At 42.8% G+C, this 13246-nt stretch overlaps 3 non-coding genes across 3 annotated transcripts; all 3 read right to left on the minus strand.

Annotated features, from left to right (window-relative positions):
* Positions 1-2664: 2664 nt before the first annotated feature.
* On the minus strand, positions 2665-2746 carry TRNAL-UAG (transfer RNA leucine (anticodon UAG)). Its single transcript has one exon. It is a non-coding gene; the product is annotated as a tRNA-Leu (tRNA).
* Positions 2747-6867: 4121 nt separating this feature from the next.
* TRNAL-UAG (transfer RNA leucine (anticodon UAG)) lies at positions 6868-6949 on the minus strand. Its single transcript has one exon. It is a non-coding gene; the product is annotated as a tRNA-Leu (tRNA).
* Positions 6950-11071: 4122 nt separating this feature from the next.
* TRNAI-UAU (transfer RNA isoleucine (anticodon UAU)) lies at positions 11072-11153 on the minus strand. Its single transcript has one exon. It is a non-coding gene; the product is annotated as a tRNA-Ile (tRNA).
* Positions 11154-13246: the final 2093 nt, after the last annotated feature.

Raw genomic sequence — 13246 nt, forward strand, 5'->3', positions numbered from 1 at the left:
AAACTGTTAAGTTTTAAATTTAAATCGAACTTTCTTTTATTTTGCCAAATCGTCTTTTCCCACGTTCCACGCATGTTTTCTTTTGTTTTTGTTCGTGGGCGCTCTTCTCAAAAGATGACGATTAGCTTGTTTAAAATATTGCAAAACAACAGTGTTTCTTTATTATGTGTAAATTCTGAAATTATGCTTTGACACATAATCCTGCGGTACACTTCAATCCACCCCACTCCAATCTGCCCCACTACAATCCACCCCCATCCAGACCACTTCACCCACACTAATCCACCTCACTCCAGTCCAAATCACTCACCCGAATCCAATCCACTCTAACTCATCCCACTCCAACCCTCTCCAGCCACCCCTATCAAATCTGTCTCACTCCAATTTGCCCCACTCTAATAAAAAACAATCTGCACCACTCCAAAACAATCTGTCCTACTCCGATCCAAAACAATCTGACCCACTCCAATCTGCCCGACTCCACTTCAAAACAATCTCCCCTACTCCAATTCAAAACAATCTACCCCACTGCAATCTTCTGCACTCCAATCCAAAACAAACTACCACACTGCAATGTAAAAAAATCTGCCATACTGCAATCGAAAACAATCTGTCACACCCCAGGCAGTGGTGGCTGGTGCACTTTGAAAGGAGGGGGTGGGAGGGAACAATAGTTCATCTGAAGCTAAGTGAAGAAATTGGAATAAAATAGTGCATTTTAACCCCTTCGCTGCCAGGCCTTTTCCCCCTCAGGTGCCAGGCATTTTTGTTGGCTATTTGGGGCAGGACGCGCTTAGGCCATATACATTTTTGTCCACATAAGCTACCCACGCCAAATTTGTGTCCTTGTTTTTGCAACATCCTAGGGATTCTAGAGGTACCCAGACTTTGTGGGTTCCCCTGAAGGAGACCAAGAAATTAGCCAAAATACAGTAAAAATTTATTTTTTTAAAAATAAATGGAAAAAAGGGCTGGAGAAGAAGGCTTGTGGTTTTTGTCCCTGAAATTGGCATCCACAAAGGGTTTGCAGTGCTAAAATCACCAGCTTCCCAGCTTTCAGGGACAGGCAGACTTGAATCAGAAAACCCAATTTTTCAACTCAATTTTGGCATTTTACTGGGACATACCCCATTTTTACGATTTTGTGTGCTTTTAGCCTCCTTCCAGTCAGTGACAGAAATGGGTGTGAAACCAATGCTGGATCCCAGTAACCTAAACATTTGTGAAAAGAAGACAACATTCTGAATTCAGCAATGGGTAACTTGTGTAGATCTTACAAGGGTTTCCTACAGAAAATAACAACTGAACTAAAAAAAAATATTGAAATTGAGGTGAAAAAAACAGCCATTTTTCTCTACGTTTTACTCTGTAACTTTTTTCTGCAATGTCAGAATTTTGAAAGCAATATACTGTTACGTCTGCTGGACTCTTCTGGTTGCGGGGATATATTGGGCTTGTAGGTTCATCAAGAACCCTAGGTATCCAGAGAAAATAAATGAGCTGCACCTTGCAGTGGGTTTTCTTTCTATACCGGGTATACAGCAATTAATTTGCCGAAGTATAAAGAGTGAAAAATAGGTATCAAGAAAACCTTTCTATTTCCAAAATGGGCACAAGATAAGGTGTTGAGGAGCAGTGGTTATTTGCACATCTCTGAATTCTGGGGTGCCCACACTAGCATGCGAATTAAAGGGCATTTCTCATGTAGACGTCTTTTTTACACACTGTCTTATATTTGGAAGGAAAAAATGTAGATAAAGACAAGGGGCAGTATCACTTGTTTTGCTATTCTATGTTTCCTCAAGTCTCCCGATAAAAATGGTACCGCACTTGTGTGGGTAGGCCTAGCGCCTGCGACAGGAAGTGCCCCAAAACACAACGTGGACACATACAATTTTCCCAAGGAAAACCAAAACCTATGTAAAAGACATTGTCATTTGCAACGCCAATAGCTCTAACTCTCCCAAATGTGAGACCTTTCGCATTGCAAATGCTTGTTTTTTTGTGCAGACAAGTATTCGTGGAGCCTGCTTTGGTTCTTAAGACCTCAGACCTAAAGCAAAGCTTAGACAGAAACATAGCAATGTGCCCTTTGCACACAGTTAGAGATACAACTACATGGAGTTATATAGAGGTGTGCACGGCCATTGTGCACAATTCTGTTGTGATATAAAGTTTCGGTATGGGTTATTGAGAGTTCGTAGTTATGGCCGAGTGGCTAAGGTGATGAGCTTGAAATTCATTGGGGGTTCCTTGCGCAGGTTCGAATCCTGCCGAGTACGTCACTTGTTTATTTTAAACCTGATATTTAAAATAACTGTGAAGAACACATTTACCAACTTTATTTGGGAAGATAGATAATTTGCTTTAAATCTTTATTTAACAGAGGTTCGATTTTATTTTGCAGAGAGAAGAGCGGGGTGACCGCGTGGGGAGAACAAATTATTTGTTAAACCTTCCATTTGAAGGTGATCTAAGCAGAATGAAGGAAAACAACAGCAGCGCCCATCAGCCGATTTCTTGGGAGTCCACGGTTTAGGAGTTTACTTAGAAGGAGACTGTAAAAGAGTTTTAAAATTAGGGACCTATTGGTAGAGTCACTGTGCATGCAAATTGAAGGGGCAGGAGGGAGATGCGTCATTAAGATCTGTTAAAATCCATCTCTGGCAGCGGTGGGATTCGAACCCACGCCTCCAAAGAGACTGGAGCCTAAATCCAGCGCCTTAGACCGCTCGGCCACGCTACCTTCAGCTTTCTGTGTGTCTGTGCACTTCATGAGCACCGAAACCCTGCGTCTTGGCACTCAGTGTGGAAAGTCGAGTCGATAAACCGTTTAAAGGACATGATTACAATGTCGGGAGGGTGATGTGGTAATTGAAGGTTATCTCTCTTACTCAGTCACTGCACAAGTCTTCTCCCACCTGCTCGGACCTAGTGCAATCACCTTAAAAGACAACACTCTCCGAGCAATGACTTCCAACCAAGGTATAAGCACCTGCTCTACATAGGCAATGTGACTCCATCATTTTCTAATGAAACAAGTGTTTATACTGGTGGGGTCATTTCTTTGGGTGGGATCTAATGAATGAGCAGTTCATTCAAAAATAACCGAGGAGTTGCACGTATTCATGACATTAGCCCTATTGCCGCACCCAGTATCCCCAACATACTGTTTAGCTTTCCAGTGACGTCATGTCTTGTGTGGCCTATTCACATTCCGCTGTTAATATTTTTTAGCCAACAGAATTCCACACTTCCCGGTCTTTGAGCTCACATTGAAAAGGCACAAGTCCCAAAATGCAACCGGGTGCTGTTTAAAACTCCAGCACTGGTGGGCGGTGCCCCAGGTGACATGGGGCCCACCTGGATGCTCTGACTGCCTTTCACGTGACAGTCACAGACACACACAGGACAGAGGTTCAAAAGCTATTCTGAAAGAAGTAAGCACAACAGGCCCACGTGAAACTAAACTTTTTAAATAGATGATTTTTGTTTCTATTGACCGGGTTCTCACTCGTTCTGCGCGCCAAGTCAAATGTAAATGAGCCTCGCAATAAAAATGCACAGAGGATGGTAAAATTCACTTCACTCTGCGCTCGTTGATGCTGAGAGCATGGTTGTCAGCCCGCACGCTTGTTATTTTGATGTGGAATTACTTGATTGCTTTGTGATAATTTTCATTACTCCGAATTGGAAGCTCCCCTACCCCAGTAATAACGTTTGAGGTATTACCTCCCTACCACACCAACAAGGCCACCCTCTGACCAAGTCCTTTGCCTCTCTTCAGAACTACCATAAGGCCCTCCATGCACTAGGAACTTTTTGCTTGACGACCATGTAGGCGTCCTTGGAATATTGATATTTAGAAGTAACAATGTTTGTTTATTTTAACTTACTGACCTTTTTAGGGTCTCGCTTGATAGACTCTGTAGTATTCAGTAAAGTGCTTGGAGCCCGCATGTCTCTCACCATTTTTTTATTTATGTGGCACTCTTCTTTACAGTTTCTTAATTCATCAAGGCATGTCTTGCATCATTTCCGTTCCTCTCTGTAGAGCAGCGACCAAGCGTTGATTGATTCAGCTTAATCAGTGCCTGACCGCTGCTCCCCACCTGATCAAGGTACTATTTTTTCCTTTTACCTTCTAGTGCCCTGCAAACAGAAGGCTTGTGACTGGCAAAAACATGACCAGCAGGTCAACCAAAACTGTTAAGTTTTAAATTTAAATCGAACTTTCTTTTATTTTGCCAAATCGTCTTTTCCCACGTTCCACGCATGTTTTCTTTTGTTTTTGTTCGTGGGCGCTCTTCTCAAAAGATGACGATTAGCTTGTTTAAGATATTGCAAAACAACAGTGTTTCTTTATTATGTGTAAATTCTGAAATTATGCTTTGACACATAATCCTGCGGAATACTTCAATCCACCCCACTCCAATCTGCCCCACTACAATCCACCCCCATCCAGACCACTTCACCCACACTAATCCACCTCACTCCAGTCCAAATCACTCACCCGAATCCAATCCACTCTAACTCATCCCACTCCAACCCTCTCCAGCCACCCCTATCAAATCTGTCTCACTCCAATTTGCCCCACTCTAATAAAAAACAATCTGCACCACTCCAAAACAATCTGTCCTACTCCGATCCAAAACAATCTGACCCACTCCAATCTGCCCGACTCCACTTCAAAACAATCTCCCCTACTCCAATTCAAAACAATCTACCCCACTGCAATCTTCTGCACTCCAATCCAAAACAAACTACCACACTGCAATCCAAAACAATCTGCCATACTGCAATCGAAAACAATCTGTCCCACCCCAGGCAATGGTGGCTGGTGCACTTTGAAAGGAGGGGGTGGGAGGGAACAATAGTTAATCTGAAGCTAAGTGAAGAAATTGGAATAAAATAGTGCATTTTAACCCCTTCGCTGCCAGGCCTTTTCCCCCTCAGGTGCCAGGCATTTTTGTTGGCTATTTGGGGCAGGACGCGCTTAGGCCATCATACATTTTTGTCCACATAAGCTACCCACGCCAAATTTGTGTCCTTTTTTTGCAACATCCTAGGGATTCTAGAGGTACCCAGACTTTGTGGGTTCCCCTGAAGGAGACCAAGAAATTAGCCAAAATACAGTAAAAATGTATTTTTAAAAAAATAAATGGAAAAAAGGGCTGGAGAAGAAGGCTTGTGGTTTTTGTCCCTGAAATTGGCATCCACAAAGGGTTTGCAGTGCTAAAATCACCAGCATCCCAGCTTTCAGGGACAGGCAGACTTGAATCAGAAAACCCAATTTTTCAACTCAATTTTGGCATTTTACTGGGACATACCCCATTTTTACGATTTTGTGTGCTTTTAGCCTCCTTCCAGTCAGTGACAGAAATGGGTGTGAAACCAATGCTGGATCCCAGTAACCTAAACATTTGTGAAAAGAAGACAACATTCTGAATTCAGCAATGGGTAACTTGTGTAGATCTTACAACGGTTTCCTACAGAAAATAACAACTGAACTAAAAAAAAAAATTGAAATTGAGGTGAAAAAAACAGCCATTTTTCTCTACGTTTTACTCTGTAACTTTTTTCTGCAATGTCAGAATTTTGAAAGCAATATACCGTTACGTCTGCTGGACTCTTCTGGTTGCGGGGATATATTGGGCTTGTAGGTTCATCAAGAACCCTAGGTATCCAGAGAAAATAAATGAGCTGCACCTTGCAGTGGGTTTTCTTTCTATACCGGGTATACAGCAATTAATTTGCCGAAGTATAAAGAGTGAAAAATAGGTATCAAGAAAACCTTTCTATTTCCAAAATGGGCACAAGATAAGGTGTTGAGGAGCAGTGGTTATTTGCACATCTCTGAATTCTGGGGTGCCCACACTAGCATGCGAATTAAAGGGCATTTCTCATGTAGACGTCTTTTTTACACACTGTCTTATATTTGGAAGGAAAAAATGTAGATAAAGACAAGGGGCAGTAACACTTGTTTTGCTATTCTATGTTTCCTCAAGTCTCCCGATAAAAATGGTACCGCACTTGTGTGGGTAGGCCTACCGCCCGCGACAGGAAGTGCCCCAAAACACAACGTGGACACATACAATTTTCCCAAGGAAAACCAAAACCTAGGTAAAAGACATTGTCATTTGCAACGCCAATAGCTCTAACTCTCCCAAATGTGAGACCTTTCGCATTGCAAATGCTTGTTTTTTTGTGCAGACAAGTATTCGTGGAGCCTGCTTTGGTTCTTAAGACCTCAGACCTAAAGCAAAGCTTAGACAGAAACATAGCAATGTGCCCTTTGCACACAGTTAGAGATACAACTACATGGAGTTATATATAGGTGTGCACGGCCATTGTGCACAATTCTGTTGTGATATAAAGTTTCGGTATGGGTTATTGAGAGTTCGTAGTTATGGCCGAGTGGCTACGGTGATGAGCTTGAAATTCATTGGGGGTTCCTTGCGCAGGTTCGAATCCTGCCGAGTACGTCACTTGTTTATTTTAAACCTGATATTTAAAATAACTGTGAAGAACACATTTACCAACTTTATTTGGGAAGATAGATAATTTGCTTTAAATCTTTATTTAACAGAGGTTCGATTTTATTTTGCAGAGAGAAGAGCGGGGTGACCGCGTGGGGAGAACAAATTATTTGTTAAACCTTCCATTTGAAGGTGATCTAAGCAGAATGAAGGAAAACAACAGCAGCGCCCATCAGCCGATTTCTTGGGAGTCCACGGTTTAGGAGTTTACTTAGAAGGAGACTGTAAAAGAGTTTTAAAATTAGGGACCTATTGGTAGAGTCACTGTGCATGCAAATTGAAGGGGCAGGAGGGAGATGCGTCATTAAGATCTGTTAAAATCCATCTCTGGCAGCGGTGGGATTCGAACCCACGCCTCCAAAGAGACTGGAGCCTAAATCCAGCGCCTTAGACCGCTCGGCCACGCTACCTTCAGCTTTCTGTGTGTCTGTGCACTTCATGAGCACCGAAACCCTGCGTCTTGGCACTCAGTGTGGAAAGTCGAGTCGATAAACCGTTTAAAGGACATGATTACAATGTCGGGAGGGTGATGTGGTAATTGAAGGTTATCTCTCTTACTCAGTCACTGCACAAGTCTTCTCCCACCTGCTCGGACCTAGTGCAATCACCTTAAAAGACAACACTCTCCGAGCAATGACTTCCAACCAAGGTATAAGCACCTGCTCTACATAGGCAATGTGACTCCATCATTTTCTAATGAAACAAGTGTTCATACTGGTGGGCTCATTTCTTAGGGTGGGATCTAATGAATGAGCAGTTCATTCAAAAATAACCGAGGAGTTGCACGTATTCATGACATCAGCGCTATTGCCGCACCCAGTCTCCCCAACATACTGTTTAGCTTTCCAGTGACGTCATGTCTTGTGTGGCCTATTCACATTCCGCTGTTAATATTTTTTAGCCAACAGAATTCCACACTTCCCGGTCTTTGAGCTCACATTGAAAAGGCACAAGTCCCAAAATGCAACCCGGTGCTGTTTAAAACTCCAGCACTGGTGGGCGGTGCCCCAGGTGACATGGGGCCCACCTGGATGCTCTGACTGCCTTTCACGTGACAGTCACAGACACACACAGGACAGAGGTTCAAAAGCTATTCTGAAAGAAGTAAGGACAACAGGCCCACGTGAAACTAAACTTTTTAAATAGATGATTTTTGTTTCTATTGACCGGGTTCTCACTCGTTCTGCGCGCCAAGTCAAATGTAAATGAGCCTCGCAATAAAAATGCACAGAGGATGGTAAAATTCACTTCACTCTGCGCTCGTTGATGCTGAGAGCATGGTTGTCAGCCCGCACGCTTGTTATTTTGATGTGGAATTACTTGATTGCTTTGTGATAATTTTCATTACTCCGAATTGGAAGCTCCCCTACCCCAGTAATAAAGTTTGAGGTATTGCCTCCCTACCACACCAACAAGGCCACCCTCTGACCAAGTCCTTTGCCTCTCTTCAGAACTACCATAAGGCCCTCCATGCACTAGGAACTTTTTGCTTGACGACCATGTAAGCGTCCTTGGAATATTGATATTTAGAAGTAACAATGTTTGTTTATTTTAACTAACTGACCTTTTTAGGGTCTCGCTTGATAGACTCTGTAGTATTCAGTAAAGGGCTTGGAGCCCGCATGTCTCTCACCATTTTTTTATTTATGTGGCACTCTTCTTTACAGTTTCCTAATTCATCAAGGCATGTCTTGCATAATTTCCGTTCCTCTCTGTAGAGCAGCGACCAAGCGTTGATTGATTCAGCTTAATCAGTGCCTGACCGCTGCTCCCCACCTGATCAAGGTACTATTTTTTCCTTTTACCTTCTAGTGCCCTGCAAACAGAAGGCTTGTGACTGGCAAAAACATGACCAGCAGGTCAACCAAAACTGTTAAGTTTTAAATTTAAATCGAACTTTCTTTTATTTTGCCAAATCGTCTTTTCCCACGTTCCACGCATGTTTTCTTTTGTTTTTGTTCGTGGGCGCTCTTCTCAAAAGATGACGATTAGCTTGTTTAAAATATTGCAAAACAACAGTGTTTCTTTATTATGTGTAAATTCTGAAATTATGCTTTGACACATAATCCTGCGGTACACTTCAATCCACCCCACTCCAATCTGCCCCACTACAATCCACCCCCATCCAGACCACTTCACCCACACTAATCCACCTCACTCCAGTCCAAATCACTCACCCGAATCCAATCCACTCTAACTCATCCCACTCCAACCCTCTCCAGCCACCCCTATCAAATCTGTCTCACTCCAATTTGCCCCACTCTAATAAAAAACAATCTGCACCACTCCAAAACAATCTGTCCTACTCCGATCCAAAACAATCTGACCCACTCCAATCTGCCCGACTCCACTTCAAAACAATCTCCCCTACTCCAATTCAAAACAATCTACCCCACTGCAATCTTCTGCACTCCAATCCAAAACAAACTACCACACTGCAATGTAAAAAAATCTGCCATACTGCAATCGAAAACAATCTGTCACACCCCAGGCAGTGGTGGCTGGTGCACTTTGAAAGGAGGGGGTGGGAGGGAACAATAGTTCATCTGAAGCTAAGTGAAGAAATTGGAATAAAATAGTGCATTTTAACCCCTTCGCTGCCAGGCCTTTTCCCCCTCAGGTGCCAGGCATTTTTGTTGGCTATTTGGGGCAGGACGCGCTTAGGCCATCATACATTTTTGTCCACATAAGCTACCCACGCCAAATTTGTGTCCTTTTTTTTGCAACATCCTAGGGATTCTAGAGGTACCCAGACTTTGTGGGTTCCCCTGAAGGAGACCAAGAAATTAGCCAAAATACAGTAAAAATTTATTTTTTTAAAAATAAATGGAAAAAAGGGCTGGAGAAGAAGGCTTGTGGTTTTTGTCCCTGAAATTGGCATCCACAAAGGGTTTGCAGTGCTAAAATCACCAGCTTCCCAGCTTTCAGGGACAGGCAGACTTGAATCAGAAAACCCAATTTTTCAACTCAATTTTGGCATTTTACTGGGACATACCCCATTTTTACGATTTTGTGTGCTTTTAGCCTCCTTCCAGTCAGTGACAGAAATGGGTGTGAAACCAATGCTGGATCCCAGTAACCTAAACATTTGTGAAAAGAAGACAACATTCTGAATTCAGCAATGGGTAACTTGTGTAGATCTTACAAGGGTTTCCTACAGAAAATAACAACTGAACTAAAAAAAAATATTGAAATTGAGGTGAAAAAAACAGCCATTTTTCTCTACGTTTTACTCTGTAACTTTTTTCTGCAATGTCAGAATTTTGAAAGCAATATACTGTTACGTCTGCTGGACTCTTCTGGTTGCGGGGATATATTGGGCTTGTAGGTTCATCAAGAACCCTAGGTATCCAGAGAAAATAAATGAGCTGCACCTTGCAGTGGGTTTTCTTTCTATACCGGGTATACAGCAATTAATTTGCCGAAGTATAAAGAGTGAAAAATAGGTATCAAGAAAACCTTTCTATTTCCAAAATGGGCACAAGATAAGGTGTTGAGGAGCAGTGGTTATTTGCACATCTCTGAATTCTGGGGTGCCCACACTAGCATGCGAATTAAAGGGCATTTCTCATGTAGACGTCTTTTTTACACACTGTCTTATATTTGGAAGGAAAAAATGTAGATAAAGACAAGGGGCAGTATCACTTGTTTTGCTATTCTATGTTTCCTCAAGTCTCCCGATAAAAATGGTACCGCACTTGTGTGGGTAGGCCTAGCGCCTGCGACAGGAAGTGCCCCAAAACACAACGTGGACACATACAATTTTCCCAAGGAAAACCAAAACCTATGTAAAAGACATTGTCATTTGCAACGCCAATAGCTCTAACTCTCCCAAATGTGAGACCTTTCGCATTGCAAATGCTTGTTTTTTTGTGCAGACAAGTATTCGTGGAGCCTGCTTTGGTTCTTAAGACCTCAGACCTAAAGCAAAGCTTAGACAGAAACATAGCAATGTGCCCTTTGCACACAGTTAGAGATACAACTACATGGAGTTATATAGAGGTGTGCACGGCCATTGTGCACAATTCTGTTGTGATATAAAGTTTCGGTATGGGTTATTGAGAGTTCGTAGTTATGGCCGAGTGGCTAAGGTGATGAGCTTGAAATTCATTGGGGGTTCCTTGCGCAGGTTCGAATCCTGCCGAGTACGTCACTTGTTTATTTTAAACCTGATATTTAAAATAACTGTGAAGAACACATTTACCAACTTTATTTGGGAAGATAGATAATTTGCTTTAAATCTTTATTTAACAGAGGTTCGATTTTATTTTGCAGAGAGAAGAGCGGGGTGACCGCGTGGGGAGAACAAATTATTTGTTAAACCTTCCATTTGAAGGTGATCTAAGCAGAATGAAGGAAAACAACAGCAGCGCCCATCAGCCGATTTCTTGGGAGTCCACGGTTTAGGAGTTTACTTAGATTGAGACTGTAAAAGAGTTTTAAAATTAGGGACCTATTGGTAGAGTCACTGTGCATGCAAATTGAAGGGGCAGGAGGGAGATGCGTCATTAAGATCTGTTAAAATCCATCTCTGGCAGCGGTGGGATTCGAACCCACGCCTCCAAAGAGACTTGAGCATAAATCCAGCGCCTTAGACCGCTCGGCCACGCTACCTTCAGCTTTCTGTGTGTCTGTGCACTTCATGAGCACCGAAACCCTGCGTCTTGGCACTCAGTGTGGAAAGTCGAGTCGATAAACCGTTTAAAGGACATGATTACAATGTCGGGAGGGTGATGTGGTAATTGAAGGTTATCTCTCTTACTCAGTCACTGCACAAGTCTTCTCCCACCTGCTCGGACCTAGTGCAATCACCTTAAAAGACAACACTCTCCGAGCAATGACTTCCAACCAAGGTATAAGCACCTGCTCTACATAGGCAATGTGACTCCATCATTTTCTAATGAAACAAGTGTTTATACTGGTGGGGTCATTTCTTTGGGTGGGATCTAATGAATGAGCAGTTCATTCAAAAATAACCGAGGAGTTGCACGTATTCATGACATTAGCCCTATTGCCGCACCCAGTATCCCCAACATACTGTTTAGCTTTCCAGTGACGTCATGTCTTGTGTGGCCTATTCACATTCCGCTGTTAATATTTTTTAGCCAACAGAATTCCACACTTCCCGGTCTTTGAGCTCACATTGAAAAGGCACAAGTCCCAAAATGCAACCGGGTGCTGTTTAAAACTCCAGCACTGGTGGGCGGTGCCCCAGGTGACATGGGGCCCACCTGGATGCTCTGACTGCCTTTCACGTGACAGTCACAGACACACACAGGACAGAGGTTCAAAAGCTATTCTGAAAGAAGTAAGCACAACAGGCCCACGTGAAACTAAACTTTTTAAATAGATGATTTTTGTTTCTATTGACCGGGTTCTCACTCGTTCTGCGCGCCAAGTCAAATGTAAATGAGCCTCGCAATAAAAATGCACAGAGGATGGTAAAATTCACTTCACTCTGCGCTCGTTGATGCTGAGAGCATGGTTGTCAGCCCGCACGCTTGTTATTTTGATGTGGAATTACTTGATTGCTTTGTGATAATTTTCATTACTCCGAATTGGAAGCTCCCCTACCCCAGTAATAACGTTTGAGGTATTACCTCCCTACCACACCAACAAGGCCACCCTCTGACCAAGTCCTTTGCCTCTCTTCAGAACTACCATAAGGCCCTCCATGCACTAGGAACTTTTTGCTTGACGACCATGTAGGCGTCCTTGGAATATTGATATTTAGAAGTAACAATGTTTGTTTATTTTAACTTACTGACCTTTTTAGGGTCTCGCTTGATAGACTCTGTAGTATTCAGTAAAGTGCTTGGAGCCCGCATGTCTCTCACCATTTTTTTATTTATGTGGCACTCTTCTTTACAGTTTCTTAATTCATCAAGGCATGTCTTGCATCATTTCCGTTCCTCTCTGTAGAGCAGCGACCAAGCGTTGATTGATTCAGCTTAATCAGTGCCTGACCGCTGCTCCCCACCTGATCAAGGTACTATTTTTTCCTTTTACCTTCTAGTGCCCTGCAAACAGAAGGCTTGTGACTGGCAAAAACATGACCAGCAGGTCAACCAAAACTGTTAAGTTTTAAATTTAAATCGAACTTTCTTTTATTTTGCCAAATCGTCTTTTCCCACGTTCCACGCATGTTTTCTTTTGTTTTTGTTCGTGGGCGCTCTTCTCAAAAGATGACGATTAGCTTGTTTAAGATATTGCAAAACAACAGTGTTTCTTTATTATGTGTAAATTCTGAAATTATGCTTTGACACATAATCCTGCGGAATACTTCAATCCACCCCACTCCAATCTGCCCCACTACAATCCACCCCCATCCAGACCACTTCACCCACACTAATCCACCTCACTCCAGTCCAAATCACTCACCCGAATCCAATCCACTCTAACTCATCCCACTCCAACCCTCTCCAGCCACCCCTATCAAATCTGTCTCACTCCAATTTGCCCCACTCTAATAAAAAACAATCTGCACCACTCCAAAACAATCTGTCCTACTCCGATCCAAAACAATCTGACCCACTCCAATCTGCCCGACTCCACTTCAAAACAATCTCCCCTACTCCAATTCAAAACAATCTACCCCACTGCAATCTTCTGCACTCCAATCCAAAACAAACTACCACACTGCAATCCAAAACAATCTGCCATACTGCAATCGAAAACAATCTGTCCCACCCCAGGCAATGGTGGCT

This window comes from Pleurodeles waltl, chromosome 12 (genome assembly GCF_031143425.1).
Source record: "Pleurodeles waltl isolate 20211129_DDA chromosome 12, aPleWal1.hap1.20221129, whole genome shotgun sequence".
NCBI classification, from domain to species: domain Eukaryota; kingdom Metazoa; phylum Chordata; class Amphibia; order Caudata; family Salamandridae; genus Pleurodeles; species Pleurodeles waltl.